The sequence below is a fragment of the Silurus aristotelis genome (genome assembly GCF_946808225.1).
Source record: "Silurus aristotelis genome assembly, chromosome: 8".
NCBI lineage: Eukaryota > Metazoa > Chordata > Actinopteri > Siluriformes > Siluridae > Silurus > Silurus aristotelis.
In genome coordinates, this window is record NC_139581.1 from 4,967,940 (window position 1) to 4,988,846 (window position 20,907).

The 20,907-nt window shown below is 38.6% G+C and overlaps 1 protein-coding gene across 3 annotated transcripts in view; it reads left to right on the top strand.

Annotated features, from left to right (window-relative positions):
* The first annotated feature begins 16,655 nt into the window (after positions 1–16,655).
* Positions 16,656–20,907, top strand: part of stard13b (StAR related lipid transfer domain containing 13b) — a 126,572-nt gene continuing 122,320 nt past the window's right edge. The window contains exon 1 of one of the 3 annotated variants that reach the window (XM_083547796.1): positions 16,656–16,878. The gene's annotated coding sequence lies outside the window, so the exon portion shown is untranslated. The remainder of the gene's footprint in view (positions 16,879–20,907) is intronic. The other 2 variants (XM_083547797.1, XM_083547798.1) reach the window with 2 other exon arrangements.

Sequence of the window (20,907 nt, forward strand, 5' to 3'; positions counted from 1 at the left end):
GTTGTAAGTCGCTCTGGATAAAGTCGTCTGCTCAGTTGTAAGTCGCTTTGGATAAGGGCGTCTGCCAAATGCCGCAAATGTAAATGTAAATAAATCTCAAACAAATTCAGTCCAAAATCTAGTGGAACATCTTCCCAGAAGAGTGGAGGTTATTATAACAGCAAATGGGGACTACATGTAGGAGGGAATGTTTCAAAAAGCCCATACAAATATTACGGCCATGTATTCACAAAACTGTGCATGTAGTGTATATGTTGTTTTAACCAGATTCCATAGTTTCACTCTGTCAGCCAAATAGAAAAACATTGATGAATACAAATCAGATAAAGAAACAAAACATATCTGAGCTGTCTGGATCCTAAGCAACTAATTACAGTTAAATGAAATTTCAGACACAGAGCTTTCATAATAAGTCATTAAGGTGTCTCTGGTGATGTCCTGACATGGCCTGGTAAAACAAAAAACAACAGTCCCATAACAGTCCTTGGGACATGAGACATTGAAAAAATAACCTAAATATGAAGCGTGAAGCACTCAACAATGAAATAGACATAAACAACATTAACAATTGCACAACTCTTTCACACGACTGCGTCTTCAACATGTGAACCTTCTCATTTTCAGTGTATGAGTGGAAGCTTCTCGCCCCCTGTATTTAAGCTATACATGGTAATAATGGCAGAAATGACCATTCTGTGGATTCCAAATGTGACGTTTGTGTCTTTAACAGAAGAACTTATGTAGCATGGAGAACAGGAGAGAAGATGTTATCAGACTGCCTCACCCCCACAATCAAACATGGAGGTGGAAGCTTAATGGTTTGGGGTTGTTTTGAAGCAGGGAAGGTTGGAGACTTATTCTGGAAAGTGAAAGAAAAACTGAACCAACATGGCAAACATGCAATTCTGTCTGGACTGCGGCTCATTTGAACCAACTTCACCATAGTACAAGACAATGAGCCGAAGCGTACCAATCATCTGAAGTGTTATATATCATGGAATGGCCTGTCCAGTTACCGCACCCATAAATGGTAGTAGTAATGGCAGTAATGTGCATTCATGAGCAGCAGGACTGATTCTCACAGCTGCTAGTTGATCTACATAAGACTTGTGCTGCCTGCATGAATTAGCAAGACCGATCGCCGGAGGTGTGAATCGCTAGGATTAGTAATCCACAGCCCCCTGTGGCTTTAATGCGACTCTCTTTGTTCTCGGCCAGTCTAATATACCAAACCTCTAATAAATGGCTTTTTACATAATGGACATGAAAAAAAATTACAGTTGGCCTGCTGTTGGTCATTATTATTTTGTTCTCCACCTGATCTCATGAGAATTTCATCCAAACAGAAAAGGATAATAAAAGTTTTTGAGAGTTTTCTTACAATTGAAATTCTAAATAAAATTCTAAAGGCTAACCCCAATTATACATACAACATTATTCATCTGGACAAAATGACTCAATAAAACCACTGTGTTATAACCACTATTTATATTAAAAGCAAAAACTTTTATTTTTAATATAAATAAATAAATAAAAAAGAACGAAAATTAAAACCTTCAACACAACACATTTATTTACAACGTCCTTTCTTCACTTAGATATAAAATGAATAAATAAACTTAAAAAAACAGTGGGGCTGAAGGAGTAAGGAAGAATGTCTCTTGAGACGTAAACAGATCCCCCTGGGCTTTGCCGAATTTCTCCCAAATCTGCTCCACCACGACCCATTCCCTGGGTCTCAACCCCTGCCTCGACAGGGTGTCTGCTTCATTCAACCCAGGATTTGGTGAGAGTTTATTGAGAGCAGCTTCCCCTGGGCCCACAGGAGGATCTGGTGTGCCAGCCTGTACAGGGGGCGCAAGCGCAGATCTTCTTGATGGTTGATGTAAGAAACCATCTGTACGGATCAGCACATGGTGATCTCTTGGGTACGAGAGAGAATACTTTAATGCTAGAAGCATGGCCAACATCTTTAGGCAATTGATGGGCCCTTCCAATAGACCTTGGGCAGAGAGACCACTCATGACCGCTCCTGGCCCTGCGAGGGACGCATTCGTCCTTAGCATTACATGACGACCGGTAACTCCCAACACGGGGGCCCTGAGACAGGAACCCGGGATCTCTTCAAATGTCTAAGGCACGTAGGCCTCAGAGGAAGATAGGCGGAGCTAATACTCTCATCCCAGGCGGAAGAAACCGCCGAATGATATTTATCGTGGAATGACCTGCCCAGTCACCGCACCTAAATCCTAATAAACTGCTCTGGGATAAACTGCATCACAAGAAAGAAATCTCCAACTAGTGAAGAACAACTTTGGCAAGTTTGACAAGAGGCAAAGTGTTTCGGCTGAAAGTTTGGAGAATCAAACTGTCCGGATGTTGAGTGTGTGTAAAGCTCACTAATTTCATATATTGATAGATTTCTTCCAGAAATGTCCCTACATTTTCCAGAAGCCCCCACAAGTCACATGACATTGATCACTTCCAATTTACAGCTGATTTGTGCTCATATATAACTTAAGCTTTCACAGCACTCTTTAGCTTACATTTGTCTTTTTCTGGTTGTTATTCATGCTCAGGTTTTTGCTTGTTCTTTAATGTTTTGCTAATTGTCTTCGTTTCTCAGACTCACTCTTGAAAATGATCAGCACTTGCGTACAGTTATCCACTTATTATGTGAAAGACATAAAGAAAGACCTGACGTGAACCATGTGCTTCACGGCTTCACGGAATGACAGGAATCTGTTTCGGAGAATGGAAACGCGTTGGGATACCATATCGAGCCAAAGATAGAGGAATTGCTGGAATGTTCTAACATGCTGTGGGATCGGCGTTGCTTCGGATGGATGATTGTGTGAACTTTCGTCTCAGACGGTTAAATGTTACATAAGTGTCTGAGGTTGAAGCGAGGAGCCGGAGGTCAGGGTGTATGAGAGTGGCAGCGGTTAGAATTCCAGTCTTAAAAAAGAGCCAATAAAACTGTTATGGAAGCAGTTGATTGGTGTATTTTCTTCTTTCTTCTTCTTCTTATTTGGAGATAAAAAATCTGCAGCTCAAATGATGTGGCATGATTTTTCATTTTTATCGTAATGTTGAACTTCATTTGTATAATGAACCTGGCTGTATTCGAGTTTGGAATAATGTTCGGAATGGTTAAAAGCTGTTGATGAAGAGTTCTATTGACACACTTATCGTTTTGACAGCAACATATGCACTTGAATATAGTGTGGAGCCCCCCACATGGATCGAAAGAGGTGTAAATGTAGAGAAGCTAACACATTCTTTATAGAAATGTAAGATTATTCATTATTTATGGAAGGAGTCTTTAGTGTCTGTGCTTAGTAGGAGACGGAGGTAAACCTATAAGTGGAGTAACATGCTAGTATTGCACTATAGTGCACTATATCTCTTATACTTTCAGCATGGTAGAAGTGAAGGTGTCACTTTGTTATTAAGAGACTAGAGCTAGTCCTAGAGCTTTTAGTTTAGATAATTGTGATAAGGGCATTTGCCAAATTCTGTAAATGATTCAAAGTAATTCCTTCCTTTCTTTCTGCCACTTTCTTGAGAATGTATGTAGAGATAATTGTGATAAGGGCATTTGCCAAATGCTCTGTAAATGATTTAAAATGTAAATAATTTAAAATTCCTTCCTTCCTTCCTTCCTTCCTTCCTTCCTTCCTTCCTTCCTTCCTTCCTTCCTTCCTTCCTTCCTTCCTTCCTTCCTTCCTTCCTTCCTTCCTTCCTTCCTTCCTTCCTTCTCCTGTGTGAGATGAAGCAGGAATTTACAGCATTAAGCTGTGCACTTTTTACCAGTAACTTCTTTCTTTCTTTCTTTCTTTCTTTCTTTCTTTCTTTCTTTCTTTCTTTCTTTCTTTCTTTCTTTCTTTCTTTCTTTCTTTCTTTCTTTCTTTCTTTCTTTCTTTTTTAAACCCTCGTCATGAACGAGTGCACGGATTTGAGATGTATTTTATGTAGGATATACTGATGATAGAAAAGATGAATAATTAGAGTACAGTGAAACGATTGAGTGGTAGGTTGACATGTAAAAAAAAAAAAAAACCGCTTCACGGCAGTGGAGAAACATTCCTTTGTTTGCTGTTTGGATTTGAGAATGGCTTTTCTTAGAAACATGGCGAGAAAGGAAACAAGTAGTGGCACTGATCCGTACCTTATAGAGGAATGTAAGCATGTTTACTCATAGCAAGATGAGCTGTGCTTCAGGTGGTGTCATTACTGATGATGTGTGTGTGTGTGTGTGTGTGTGTGTGTGTGTGTGTGTCAAAGAAAAACAACTTTTCCAGACATTTTTTTAATTCAGCTTATATTGTGATTTTCTGATAAATGTTCTGCTATAACTCTGCTTGATTATATTTAAATACACTGTATGGACAAATGTTTTTTGGACATCTGACTATAAGACCAGAAGCTCTTTGAACATCTCACTGCCCAATATACATTTAGTCCCGATTTCCCCTTCTAATAACTTCCACTCTTCTGGGATTGGAAAGTCACAAGTTCAAATCCCAGCACCGCCAAGGTGCCACTGCTGGGCCCCTCAGCAAGGCCCTTAGCTCATAACTGCTCAGTTGTAAGTCACTTATTATCAGTGATAATAGCACAGTCTAATGTTATATGTCTGTTCATTTCTATAGTTCTCTAATACCTTTGTTTATAATTTATATGACCTTCATGAATGTTTTATTCTTTATCACTTTCATAGAACTTAATCCCATATGGTTCCAGCTTTGAAAATAAGAGATACAGAATGGAGGTTTAGTGATGTAACACTTTAATGGAAGTGAATATACAGTGCATTGGTCTAGCACATTGAGTTAGTTTATGTAAAAAGACTCTAATGTGACTCTCAGCACACTGATCTAATAATAGAATGATATTAATGAGTCGAACACTAATTAATGTCTATCAAAATTATCATGAGCCCAAAACTTTCTTTTCAACTACTTCATAATCGGACAAATGAGGCCACGGGTGTTGTAGCGAGGTTCGAGTCTCGTCGTTTCAGAGTTTGGAGTTTGGTCATCATTTATTCCTCTCTAAATGGATAGGATAAGATATACATTAATTTGTTCCAGAGTGGGGAAATTTGTAAAGATGAAAGTAAACATGGCAGAACGATACACCAAACTGGCATGAGCAGGAATTAAACCAGCAATACTCGGTTTACAAGACTGACGCCTTGAAACTTGGCCATCATGCTTTTTTAGTTAATAGTTTTAAGATATTTGACTTTGAAATGTAGTGGAGTTACAGTTAAAGTAGTTCAGTAAAATACAGACATGTGAAAAGGCTGCTTAAGTACTGTAACGAATTACATTTACTTCGTTACTGTCCACCACTGAATAGTAAAAACATTCCTAAAACTAATAATCTAATATACTGTATTGTTGTGCAATATGATTAAATATTGCAGTAGTGTCTTGGCTAGTAGGTGAATCTCATGTGGGTTTTTATTTGACAGATTTGGAACACTTTTGAGTTGAGTATCGACTTGATTGATTTTGTGTAGTTTAAATACATCATTCAATCAACCATGTTTTTGTTTCCACTTCCAATCTGATATCCTGCATAAAAAAAAACCTAACAATGTTAGACATCATTGACTGATTGTCTGTCTTATTGCATGTTTGGTTGAAGGATATGATAAGATATTATAAGATTTCTCAGTGTGCACGGCACTTCCGGGTCCCGGCTGTGGCATGCACATCTTGTTTGGCATTTTGACTTGGCAGGAACTCCTGCCCCCTGGCTCAGTCCTGAGTGTGTCAATCAATCTGTTATTCAGTACACCAGGGCATGCAGCCTGATTCCTATCAATTACACAACACAAATAAAGCCTGGTGCTGAGTGTATTGAGTTCAGATTCTGTTAAGAATGATATTTAGGACCTACATGAAGCCCATTAAAGTGAGTCTTTTGGTTAATTTAATAACTTTCTATGGATGGTTTGCATATAGTGACCTATAAATGCAGTGAAGTGTGTTTAGTGAACAAATTCTGAGCGGCTTACAATTATTTCATTTACATAACCAGGGTTTTTGCGGGTTAAAAAAGTAAAAAAAAAAAAGTCCAAGATTTGGAAATCTAAATTCTAGGCCTTGAAAAGTATTAAATTCACTTTTCAAGGTCTTAAATAATTAAAAAAGAATTTTTTGTTTTTGGTTTGTTTGTTTCCTTAGTGTTTTAAATCTTTCTTTTGCTAGTCCAAATAAAATTCACCGTATTACCACTACAAATGAGACGAACATGCAACAGCCAATCAGCTTTCTGTTATTGGCATGAATCTTTCTCAGATTGTACCACAAGCGTAAAATGGATTTTATTTTCCAGCTATGAGGAAATGTGTTTTTGATGTTGTGATGTACTGTAGGTCTTAAATTTCATTCTTAGTGGTATTACTTTAAAAAGTCTTAAATTTTACTTTATAAAACCTACAGAAACCCTGATAACTGAATAAACTTTCTTTCGGCTTCTCCCGTTAGGGGTCGCCACAGCGGATCATCCGCATGTTTGATTTGGCACATGTTTTTACGCTGGATGCCCTTCCTAACGCAACCCTCCCCATTTATCCGGGCTTGGGAGTGCACTAAGAGAGGCTGGGGTTGGTTCCATGACCGGGGATCGAACCCGGGCCGCAGCAGGTGCATCCTAACCACTAGACCACGAGGGACCTTATGACCCTATGTCCTAACCAGTAAGCTCCCATTTTCCTTGGTAGTATGGTTATGGGCAAGATATAAAGGTATCATATTCATCAAACACATTATACTGTACCAAAATTTTATCAATACAACATTCAGTATTCATTTGCTTTTAAATAAAATCCCAAATATGCTTAAGAATAAAATGACTGAAGCTCAGTTTAAAATGACAGGAAAATGCCCCAGACCCAGTGGAATCCAGCTCAAAAATCTACTTAATACTCTCGAACAGCCAGATAGGAAATTAAAGACACATTCCTATTGCTGAATTAATATTTTCATTAAAAGAAATGTGCTGTGAAGCCCTACAGCTCCAGTTTTGGTAGACTTTTCCACCAAGTGCTGATATACATCATTAAATAAATATAGCCACGAGTGCTGTATAACCTGACCTCGACTTTGGCTCTAACTTCTTATATACATCGTGCACAAAGAAGCAGATCATTTCACTGTGCTGGTTTTGCCTGTAGGTGACTATAAAGACCTGTTTTTTCCTTCTTTCATGCAATCTGTCCTTCTGTGTAAAGTGCTGATTGGACAATATGTACTTAGTCTGTTTACTAGTTCCTACGCTTGAAGGTATTTTAAAAAAGGGATTCTTGAGTAAGTAGGTCATCATTCATGTTCTTGCCTCTCGATGACAGACAGCCTGGGCTGAAAAGAAATTCAGCCAAACTACTGCATACCATTCAGAATTCGGATCACAAACATCCCAAATGATCAGCTTCAAAGGTGTCTGTTTGTGCTAGTGGTGCACCACTGCTGTAATTAAACATGCACATAGATACGAGTCCAGTTAAAGTACTTATTTAAAATTTGTACTTGAGTAAAAGCATTTGCTTTTGAATGAAATAACAGTTAGAAGTATCTGAAGTAAGATAAGTAACAGTAGTGATCAATGAAAACGTCTCTAGTTATGTAGGTAACCCTAGTTTCCTAAGGAAACAAGATGCTGTGATAATCCACCTGTTCAGGCTGCATGTTCGCAGGGAGGCCTCTTCTCAGAAGGCCGTAGCAGAAGAGCAGTTGTTCTGACTTTCTTCACGGATTCGTCCTGTGGATGTAAGTGTCCAGTGCTTGCATCGGCTTCTCCTGGTTGGGGGCCTGAAATGGAGGAGAATAGAATGCCTGAAGCCTGAATGCCTGAAAGTGACCAAGGACACCTTGCGAATGTACCCCGTTCTTGGGTACAAGAAGGCACTGAACATACTTGGAGTAAACTCTAGACGTGGGGGTCACTGAGAGGGCCCATAGAGAAACACAGTCTTAACTGTGAGGTGCCTCCAAGAACCCTTGGCCAATGACTCGATGGGGGTTCAGATAGAGCCTCCAGCACAATGGCCAGGTCCTACCCAGGCACTCTAGGTCGCACTGGATGTCTCAGCCTCCGGGTGACTGAGAAAAACATGCCACTAGAGGGTCTCTGCCCAGTGATTGCCCAAATGATATGCCGAAATGGCAGACGCATAGACTTTAAGGGTGGACAGAGCCATTACATTGGTGTACTGCTCCTGGAGGAATTCCAGCACTGAACCAATCAGGCAGTGAACTGGATCCAAATGGTGATTCTCACACCATTAAACAGGGGCCATCTCAGGCCTTCAACCTCCACAAGGAAAGAGGCCTGAACCTCTGAGCTGTGCCCCCTCAGGGGCCACAGCCACAGCCTCCACATCTCTAGGAGGGGTAGTACTATTGTGCCTCCTGCCTGAGGGAGGAGATCCCTCCTCAAAGGAACCTTCTAGAGAGGGTGCTCGAGGAGGGCTTCCAAGTCCGCAAACCTTTTTCCAAAATCGCTGTGACGCAGCTTGAGTTCCTGAAAGGGAACTCTGTGTCAGAGATGCCCAAATTGTCTCAAGGGCCAAATTATATATAAAAAGAGAAAAAAAGAAGAAAATTGCCTCTGGAACAGATTTTCTTTTTTCATTTATCAACATTAAATGCACAATTTTTGTTACACTTCTTTTGAAATTGACATAAAATTATATGTTGAGAATATAAGCAATTCGGAATTGGAATTAACCCATTTTGGAAAACATTTAGAAAAATGAAGCTCAGCTTATAGATTTAATGAGCTGTATTAGTTACTGAAATCTATTGTACTATAAATGTGATTTCTACGTTTTAATAGTACTGTAAGATTGACTGGACTAGGAAACTTTCTGTTAATGCTTCTGTTTATTTATTTATAAATGGTATGAAATCATAAATGAGCAGCAACAATTATTTAATATAATACGTTTTATAAATTTCGCATTAAATTTTTTTTGTCCAAGGCCTTCAATCAGGTCTGATTTTTGGCCCTTTGTAGGTGTGTGTAAAAGTGCATTCATGAATTGGTAAAATAATCCATTATAAGTAATTACTGTATGTATACTATGTATCTTCTTATTTCAGCTGCTCCCATTAGGGGTCGCTACAGCGGATCATCCATCTCCATACCCCCCTGTCCTTTACATCTGCCTCTTTCAAACTATCTACCTACCTGTCTTCCCTCACCACATCCATAAACCCCAAATCACTTCTGCTATCAAACAGGAAAGGGCTTAGAGCTGATCCATGATGCAGTCCAACCTCCTTCCTAAACCAGTCTGTCTTTCCTACTGCACATTTTACTGCTGTCACACTGTCCTCATACATGCCCTCAACACCCTCACATACTTCTCTGACACACCTGACTTCCTCATACAATACCACAACTCCTCTTTCTCTAAATCCACAAACACACAATGCAACTCCTTCTGACCTTCTCTATACTTCTCCATCAACATTCTCAAAGCAAATAATGCGACTGTGGTGCTCTTCCTTGGCTCTTTCCCATCTCTCTCTCTCTCTCTCTCTCTCTCTCTCTCTCTCTCTCTCTCTCTCTCTCTCTCTCTCTCTCTCTCTCTCTCTCTCTCTATATATATATATATATATATATATATATATATATATATATATATATATATATATGTAAAGGAAGGAAGGAAGAAAGGAAGCCTGGCTGGTCCTATGTAAAAAAAGTAATTGGACAGCCTTTTTCTCTTAAATAAATTTTTTAAATAATTTAATACATTAATTTATTAATTGAATTAATTGATTTAAATTACCATTTTAAAACGACATTTTGTATTTACTCAGATAATATTTGTATAATATTTAAATTAGCTTTACGCTCCAAATCATTTAAATGTGATAGCTCACATGTTAGAATCATAGTGAGGAATCAGGATGCAGGAGTGGATGCAAGTGAAGATATATTTAATGAAATAAAGTCAAATATACACCAGGCATAACATTATGGCGTTATAACATTATGAGAGGTGAAGTGAATATTACTAATTATCTCTTCATCATGGCACCTGTTAGTGGGTGGGATTTATTAGGCAGCAACTGAACATTTTCTCCTCAATGTTGATGTGTTAAAAGCAGGAAAAATGGGCGAGTAAGGGCCAAATTGTGATGTCTAGACGACTGGGTCAGAGCATCTCCAAAACTGTAGCTCTTGTAGGATGTTCCCGGTCTTCAGTGGTCAGTATCTTTTAAAAGTGCTCCAAGGAAGGAAGAGTGGTGAACCGGCGACAGGGTCATGAGAGGCCGAGGCTCATTGATGCACGTGAGGAGTGAAGGCTGGTCCATGTGGTCCGATCCATCAGATGGGCTCCTGTAGCTCAAACTACTGAACAAGTTGATGCTGTTAATGTTTAATGGATCAGAACTGTTTCTGCAGCAAAAGGTGACCAACACAATATTAAGCAGGTGGTCATAGTGTTATGCCTGATCAGTTTATACTTCTGTTGTTGTACAGAAAAAAATCTGTATTAATCCATCTGAGTAAAAGAACAAGGACAGTTTATTATCCATGGTTACCCCAAGTTTGCATTGCGGTGCCCGAAGGTGAGAAGTGAGAAGCTGAGCATTCAAAAAGATCACACGATCCTGATTCCCCAGGATGAACATCAATTCTGTTGTGCTGGAATTAAGTATCAGTTGATGAGCCGCCATCCTCGATGAGACGTCTGCCAGACACGCTGAGATCTGAGTGGAAACATGAGCGTCTGAGGGAGGAAGGGAGAAGAAGAATTGATTACAATTATAATATTTACACTTCAAATTCAAAGCACGAAATTAAGAAAGATTGCAATTAGTGTAAAATCAGTAAAAAACCCTTTATCATGCTAATGATCATTTTGCCAGGAAAAGTTTAGACCCCCCCTTGACTAAGATGGTAAAATGTTGAGTTCGGCGCTGTTTCAAGCAGTTCATGAAAGAAACCAGACTTCATTAGAACAGCAGCAGGGCAGAAAACTGAACACCTCACAGCACTGTATGAATGTGTCTCTTTATCTTCTGTAAAAGAGGAGCGATTCATCTTCTGAATGCTGAGGAGGAACAAAGTTAGAATAAAAATACAGCTGGATTTTCATAAGAGAGCAGCTAAATATCATCCACTTCATCTCCTGGTTTTTTTTTTTTTTTTACTTGTTACAGTTTACTTACAGTTTGCAGTTACTTGTTTTCTCTTTTAATATAATCTCTGTATCACCTCATTTTCCAGAGAACAATGAAGTACTTTGTTAGCCATATACAGACATAAAAATTTTTTTATATGGATAATTAAAGCCACACCTTTAGAAGGAAGCGAAAAATAAGAGAGGGAACGATGAAACAAACGTAAGATAAGGAAATTAAGAGAAAAATATAATTAAAGAGAAACTATTTTGTGTTCAATAGGTTCTTTTTGATGTGCAAAGACGTTGTCAAGACGATTCTTAATATTGTGCCTCGGCATATCAACTGATTAGTCTTTGGATTAGTCTTTATTCTGAGGAAATCAGGGTCATTTGTTTCGCTCACATATTGCATGACACCTGTAAAAAGAGGCGGGGTTGATACATGTTTCAATGTAACCAGACCACATATTTAATTAATTATCACCCAGATTCTATGCAAATGTGTTTCATAAATGTGTTATTAGTACATAATGACAAATAGTGGGCCTATAATAATATTTTTAACATTGTTCCTGCTTCTCTAAGTTACATACACTATATTGCCAAAAGTTTGTAGACACCTGGAAATGTCAGGTGTCTTAGTACTTAACAGTGTAAGTGATATAAAACATGTTCACAAAGTGTAAGTGATATAAAACACTAAATATTTTGTATTTGCTCATTAGTATTGAGATATATATATATATATATATATATATATATATATATATATATATATATATATATATATATATATATATATATATATATATATATATATATAATGTATATACTGAAACATGATTATTACATTATGATTTTGTTGAAACAGGCCCCCTTGAGCACCAGTTATCTAAAGGTACAAAGTTAGAATAAGGTTTTTTTTTTTTTTTTTTTTCTTTTTATAAATTTACAGATATATTCTTCAGGTCCAGTAGTAAGCAATATGGTGCTGAAAAGAAAATTAAAAACAGATTGCAACATTGTGAAAATGTACCTTACTTCCTTCAAAGAAATACAACCAAGACATTTGTCTTATTTACATGATTACTTAATTATAAAGATAATGATCAAATGTTTTTTTTGGCAAATGCTTTTGTACGTCGCTCTGGATAAGGGCGTCGGCCAAATGCCGCAAATGTAAATGTAAAATGTTTTCTTGCATTCATTAAATCTCATATTTATTTACTAGTCAATTACAGATGGCAAAGTTTCCCAGATTGAAACAAGTTATAAATAAATGATGGTAGCTAATTAATAAATGACATAGTCTCTGTAGATTTCCCTTATTTTCAACTGATTCAATCTGCCAAGCCTAACCTTGCCAACAATGACAGCAATGCTGCACAGTAAGGACACAATTTTATGTCTATAAGGACATTGGATAAAACGTTTGTTGACACCTGACCATCAATTTGAACATCCCATTCCACATTTAGTCTTCATTTGCTGTTATAATAACCTCCACTCTTCCAGGAAGATGTTCAACTGGATTTTGGTGTGTGTTTGTGGAGTTTTGTGTGAGATTTATTAAGCCACAAGGCTGTTGGTAAAGTCGGGTACTGATGTAGGTGAGGTGAGAAGGTCTGGAGTGCAGTCAGGGTTCCAGTTCATCCCAAAGATGGTCAATATGGTTAAGGTTAGTCCTGTATAGCAGGCCATCCAAGAATTTATTTTTCTGTACACCTATACAATTGTGTGGCACCAAATTTGTGGTACAATTATATAATCACATACGGCTGGGAAAGTCAGGTGTCCCAATACTTTTGTAGATAAAGTGCATCTGTGTATTATCAGAGTATTTCCATTTTGGGAAATGGCAAAGACAAAAAGACAGAAGGCGGAGCTAAAGGTGGCAGAGTTGAAGATGCGCCAATTTTCATAGAGAGGGATGAAGATGGATAGGATTAAAAATGAGTTTATCAGAGGCACCTCGCAGTAAGGACGAGACAATGTGAGAGACAGTTTGGTCATGTGCAGAGGAGGGACATGATGTATATCTGTAGAAGAATGAGGATGGAGCAGGCATGCAGGGGGAATAGAGGAAAGTAGGGGAGGAGGATAATAGTTGTGGTGAGGGAAGACATGCAGATGGTTGACTTGAAAGAGACAGATGTAGAGGACAGAGTGATATGAAGATGGATGAGCCGCTGTGGTGACCCCTAAAGGGAGCAGCTGAGAAAAGAAAAAGATGATGACAAATGTTTTTATTTTAGGAAACCTTACTTCACTACTTTACTACTTTATAATGTTTAACATCTTACTTTCATTTTTTTTACCAAAATATATCAGGATGACAAGAATATTTACTAACAGACATCTTTTTTTCCGGAGACACCCTTCATTAGTTTAGATTTTCCTGCTTACACTATGACTGCGTACGATTGTTTGTTAAACCTCTTTTCCCCTGTATTTTGGTTTGTTTGTTTTAGATTTGCAGAGTCAGGATTGCGTTGTCAGTTTCCTGTCTAGAGGCTTTGAAAGCAAAAGCGAGGGCTTTGTGTTTGAACATGTTGCTCTTGTTTTTGATGTCAATCAAAGCTCCTGCAAAACATCCGAATCAATCCGTATTAATCCGGTTTATGGCGAGTGTTCATTATAGAAACCCGCGCATAACATCGTAACAAATAAAAAAAAAACACTGTAATAGAATCTGTAAGCTTATGTAATAGAATTAGAGCTGAAACGTAATTACCAATTTCTGACCAGTCAGAATTTTTGAATAAATGGACCACCCAAAAGAGGATGGGTTGAGTCTGGTTCCTCTCAAGATTTCTTCCTCATACTCAGTTTATGTGAAAAGACTTTAATATGACTCTCAGCGCAACAATATATTAATAGAATGATATTAATGAGTCAAACACTGATTGATATCTATTACAATGATTAGGAGCCCAAAACATTTTCAACTACTACAAAAAACTCCCGTAAATAATGCTACAGGTGTTGTGGCGAGTTCGAGTCTGGAGTTTCTTCCATCATATATTCCTCGCTAAATGTTCGGCTTGATGTTGAAAAACAAGTTTGAAACAGAGCGTGCACTCGACCCTGATCCGCATGTTAGATTTGGCACATGTTTTTATGCTGGATGCCCTTCCTAACGCAACCCTCCCCATTTATCCAGGCTTGGGACCGGCACTAAGAGTGCACTGGCTTGTGCAACCCTAATGGCTGGGTTTGTTTCCCTGACCAGGGATCGAAACCGGGCCGCAGCAGTGAGAGCGCCAAACCCTAACTACTAGACCACCAGGGAACCTATGACTTTAAAATGTAATGAAGTTAAAGTAAAAGTCCTACCAAATGAAAATAATTAAGTAAAGTACAGAAACGTGAAAAAGCTAAATCAATTACATTTACTTTGTCCACCACTGGGTTTAATTGCCCCTGCATGTGAGTGCATGTCTTCCTGGTCAACCAGGGGATCATCCAAGGTGTATTCCCTGCTTCAAACCTAGCATTCCTGGGATAAGATTTCATTCATTCATTTGTCTTCTCCCGCTTATCCGTAATTCGGGTCGGGGGGGGGGGGGGGGGGGCAGCAGTCTAAGCAGATTCCCCAGACACTTCTCCGTGTCCAGGGATCGGGCTGTCAAGGCCCCCGCCTTCGACTGCTGCCCAATCCTCTCAGCACCGTCCCTTACGGTCCCTCCTGCAGGTGGTGAGCCCACGGGAAGGCGGCCCCACGTCACTCCGACGTCACGGTCCTTGATTTATTTTCTCGTAAGGGTCCCCTGGAGCATAGAGGGTTAAGGGCCTTGCTCAAGGGCCCAAGAGTGGCAGCTTGGCGATACCGGGGCTTGAACCCCCGACCTTCCGATCGGTAACCCAGCGCCATAACCGCTGGAGCCACCACTCCCCCGGGATAAGATTTTAATTTACATTTTACTTTTACATTTATGCCATTTTAGAGATGCTGGTGTCTTATCCAGAGAGATTTATATTTGATCTTATTCAAACAACTGCACACTTGAGGGCCAGCAGTGGCCCAGTAGTGGCGGCTTGGTCATGCTGGGATTCGAACTCATGACATCCTGATCAGAATCTATCACCTTACTACTCTACTACACCACTAAATTTGGTTCAATTTTATTTTATTTCTATAGCACTTTTTACAATGAACTTTGTCTCAAAGCAGCTTTACAGGATATAAGAATTAAAGTTCAGTTATATTTAAATGTATTTGTGTTTATCCCTGATGTGAAAGAAACGAACGAACACTTACAGTACAGTAAAAGTGTGAATCCTGTCAGGTGTCTTGCGATCAATATAAATCAAATATCCAATCAAATAAATGAATTTGTGCTGCTGAAATTCATAGATGCCAAACAGAAGAACTTTAAATTTTGTGCATTTTTAGTTACTGTGATCCAAACCATAGTTTATATCAAGAAATCCTGAAACTGTGCATCATACTGAGAACACGACTAAACATTTTGATGATCGTGTTTGTGAACAATGACGAAGGGACTTTTTATTCTGAAGGTAATAAGATGTTCATCGACACAAATATTTACTTTTGAGAGATGAACTGAGGATTTTTAGAAAAGTTCAGGCTTTTGCAAGAAATCCAATGTTCTGTTTGTAAAAATTGTTTTGAGAAATGCACTTTACTGGTTTGCAAATAAGGATGATTCGAGAAACGCTCCAAAGCAGCTGAGAAAAATTGTAATAAAAATTTAAGCTTCACACATTAAGACAACTGGTTCAACCAATTTGCATTCAGTGACTTATGCAATGAACCAATGCCGAGATGTTTTGGGGGTTAAAACGAGTCACGTGCGAACCAGTATAATATATTTTGGTCAACATGACAAAAACAATTGATAATGTAGGAAACAGCAGACACTTGTACACAATCAATTAAATGAATGTACAAAAAAATTGAATAAGTGGTTTTAAGAATTTCATTTCTGATCTGAGAAACATTCCCAAGCAACTGAGAAAAACTGAAGGAATGAAAAAGACGTGTCATTCTGATGGGAATGAGGTGTTCATTGACTCAAATGCTTACTTTCGAGAGATGAACTAAGGATTTTGAGAAAAGTTCAGGCTTTTTGCATGGAATCTGAAGTTTTGTGCTGTTTGTACAAACTATTTTCAGAAATGCATTTACTGGTTTGCAAATGTTAAGGATGATTCGAGAAATTCTTCAAAGCACCTGAGAAAAACTGTAAAACAAAACAATACAATGGATTTTGGATGTGTGAGAACCCACGTTCGAATCCCACTGATCAGAACCTGGTCAACCTGGATGTCGCTCACTTCCCACCGGTTCCCATCTCCAGTGTTGCATTTACAACCAAATATACCAAAGTGCTTATTTACACAATAGTATCTCTCTATTTTTCTCTTCTTCTCTATCATGAACACATGGCCCCTCCTCTTCCTCATCATACACACACATTTACACACTCCTTGGCAGGCTTTGCACTCCTCCTCCTCTTGGCTTCGTCAGTGCATGCTGAAGCCTTGCGTTGCTTGTGGCGATTCTCTGGAATCTGTGATGATAGCACTCTAACTCGCTGCCTTCAGTCCCTCCCACACAGAGGAACACACTCATACTCATACACACCACACACACACACAGAACGCGGGGAGATACACTGGTGTGTGTTCACCTGAATGCTTCACCTCCTTCACTATGACCCTTACTGGATTATCAGACAGGGACTGAACAGCAGGTAAGCTGAGATTGGACTTCTGGCTTTTCAACAAGGGGAGAAGTTTGTCTCAGAGAAGCTTTCTTTATATTTCAATGGGATTCTGGAATAAACCGGATTCCAGCACTGAGGGAATTATTTTAAAATAATTTTTTACTATTAAAATAGAGTTAAAATCATCTGGTTTTGGAACTTTATCATTTATTTTTTAATTATAACAGAAATAAAAATGAGGAAGTGATAAGAACACACTTATTCACACACTACACACTAACTAAGAATAAGTTATTTTTAAGCATTAATGCAATACAAAAATGCATATTCATGAGCTCACAATTCGCTTCATATGATTATTTTGAATATAATTACTTCACAATTATTCTTACCAGCAGGTGAAAGAGAGTCGTCATTATCTCAGAGATGCGTAATCGATCCGTTTTATAGATATTCCGAAAGGTAACGGAGGAACTGAATGAACTGTCTTTTTGCGGTGACGTGTGTTAAATGAGATTCCTGATGATCTTGTTGCAGTGGCATCCCCTGTTTCTGTTTTTTGGCTGATCTTTCCATTGCTTTTCTGCAGCCGTGAATAAAGAGGCCCTCTTTCACGACGGATTTAGAAAGAGGGGCTGTAGGGGAAGAGGTGAACTGAGACGATCTAATCAGTTGTAAACTGGGGTTTCCTACGGAAAAGGATCTTAGCACTTTATTTCCTTTGGAAAGGGAAAGTCTTCCTGGTGCTCACTGTGTTTGTTGTGGAAACACCGTAACATTGAGGTCAGGTCGTTTTTTTTTATTAAATAATGGAGGTAAGAGGGTTAGTCACAAACATACAGTCAAATACTAAACTCACACACACACACACACACACACACACACACACACACACACACACACACACACACACACACACACACATGCATGAGGGACAGTTCAGGGGTGTGAGTGTGTGACCTTGCTTCTGGCCTTGCCTCCTTATCAACTTCTGAAGGTGAAAGCCCTGAGGTGTGTTATCCTCTCAGTTCCACGGCAATGTGTGTACGTGTGAGTTTTGTATTTTGGTGCATGTGTGTACATGCTTGATAAGACCTGGCCAGCTGGCCCTTTCTCACATTTGCTATATCAGAGGTAGACAAAAAAAAAAAAAAAAAAAAAAAAAAAAAGGCAAGAATGGAGAACAGATAAAAATGTTTCCCCCCGTTTTCTACTCATCTCCACTCTTCTTCTTTATCGCTTTCTCTTCTTAAGTCAGTCGTCTTTTATACTTCTTTATCTGTGACATGACATTCTGTCCCCTAAAGGATGCAGAGAAAAACTGAGAATCCATGAAACTGCATTTTTTTTTTTTCCTTAGAAGAGTTTCAGCTTTTTTAGACTGTGGAAAGATCCACAACTCTCCAAAATGCCCCTTTTGACCTCTCGCTTTTGCTTTTTAATGATCCTTACAGCTGTTTCTGTCATAAATTTTGCGAATTCAAAAGAATTCACGTGACAATTTCTGAGAGGTAAACTACGCTCAGGGCTACGTTGGTAGAAAAACGTGAAAACATCATGTGTCGTCTTCATCCGTTCGGATTTGTACTAATTTACAAGAGATCTTTCCTAGATCTTTCATGAGATCTCGCTCCAGTTCTTCTTTGCTAATTTCTTTCGGCGATATACAGTATAAAGATTAAAACACTTTCAGGTGTGCTGATGGAGGAAAACAATCTACAATCGTGGACTTCCTGTCTCTTAAATAAAACACAAAAAATACATTCAATGCTGTATTTTATTTCTGAACTACCACAGAAATATTACTGAGAAGATTTTGAATGACATGACAACTTTTTATCCATTTTTAGTTACATTTAACAGGTTGGATCACCTATAAGGCAAAAAAGAACTGTTATCGCTTATGCTATAACAAAAAACATTTATTTTCTTGCAGTTCTTTTTGTTAATCTCCACCTTTGGGAACTCAGCTGAAAATTACCTACTTTATTTAAAAAGTCACAGTTCCTGACAACATTATGATACATACACAAATGAGGTATCTTTGGAAAGATCCATAGTTGCTCAAAAAGATAAGTTATAGACACTTAAGTGACTTGAAAACTATTGTAACGGCAATGAAAGTTTTTTAGTTCCTGAACAAATACATGAAATCATTTCTTTAGCAATTCATAAAAGTAATGGGTTGTCTCATGAGAAACCCGAAAGCAAAACGTGGCGGACCGTAAAAGCTTCCCCACTGGAGACTCCTTCCATTAATGTTATATAAAACATATGAAATTAACGTCTTCATACCGAAAAACTCACTATATTAATGTATATATTGTCAATGATGATAAAGGAAATTAATTAAAACCTTCTGTAGCTCAGTTAAGGCATTGCGGACTCGGAAGGTCACAAGTTCAAATCCCAGCACCATCAAGCTGCCACTCTTGAGGGCTCTTGAGGAAGGCCCTTAACTGCTCAGTTGTATGAATGAGATACATGTCTTTCAAGTCACTCTGGATAAGAATAAGCATATAAATAAATAAATAAATAAATAAATAAATAATCAGCTCATTTATTCCAAATAAGTGGTTAAGTCATTTGAATCCAAAGGTTGTGATTTCGAATCTCAGCCACGCCAAGCTGCCGTTTTTGGGCCCCTGAGCAAGGCCCCTTAAACCCGTAGATGCTCAGTAGTATGAATGAGATAAATGTAAGTCGATCTTGATAAGGACATCTGCCAAATGTCAAAAATGTACAAGTAAAATGTTCTGACCAATCAGAATACAAAGAGTGCCATAGTATAGTGACTTGAGCTTTTCCTGGCTCTTCGGATTAAACACTTCATACACACTTACAGCCCTTTTCTTGAATTACAAACGCTCTTTACGGTCTTTATAGAGAAAACAACGGCTGCCTACTATATACTAGGAGGATATGTGATCAGCAAACAAGTCTCCTTCAGCCCAATTCATCAACAACCAATTATTATATACAGTAGTTGTGGCTTATCCTGTCATCCCCTTGAGGAAAAGCATCCTCCTGTTTAACCCCCCCGACTGTCCCATAGCGGCGTACATGACACACTTTTTTAGTCAAGGTGTCAGGAAGGAATGCTCCTTCACTTCCTACTAGTGTCGCGTCTCCTGTGGTTGAATGCATGTGTTTTGTTGGGGGTAAAGCAGTAATAAGGGGGTTAGTCAGCCTGCTAAGCATAGCTTGGCCAGTGCCCTTTAGCAGCTCTGATGAATGGACTGGTGCGTTGTAAATCAGCCGGTGGGGGGAAGAGACTCTGGATTCCTCACGCTGCTGATGTCATTGCCGTCGTGCCTGAAACAGATCCAGACTTGAACACCTCGGCTGTAGACAGATGTTCAGCTTCGGAGATTTGCTCTTCCCCCATTCTGTAGATCTCTCACTCGTTGTCCATAAACATAATCATCCAAGAATTTTCGGGGGGGGGGGGGGGGGGATTTGTAGTGCGGAATGAAAATGTATTTTCACTTTTACTTCAGCTTATAATTTGGATCTATGTGTGATCTAACACATGACTCAATCTCTGTATGGGTTTATTTTAAGATTTGTATGCCAGGTGGGTAAACTCGGTTATAAAACACTTCAACTCAGATTACTTCCCAGAGTGAAGGCTTTTTTTAAAAATCTTTTTCAGATCTAGGGTTAGATTATTGTAATGCGTTGTACATTGGTCTGCCAACTGATCCTCCCTGAACAGGTTATAGTTGGATCCAAATGCTGCTGCTCGTCTTTTCGTCTAATACATGTAGGTGAGAAGATATAACCCCTGTTTTGGCTTTGCTGCACAGGCTTCCATTTAATTTCAGAGTTAATATTAAAGTTGTAATGTTTGTCTATTAAGTCAAGATATGTATTAGGAGTGTAACGATACACAAAATCCACGGTTTAGTAGGTATCTGGGTACATAAGATACGCTTCGGTTACATTTCGACACAGATTGGGGAAGAATTGCAAAACATAAAATTACTTGTCGTTTTTTTTATTAACGTCGTTTATTATTGTTACCATTTTTGAAGACAGTTTTAAATAAAATCC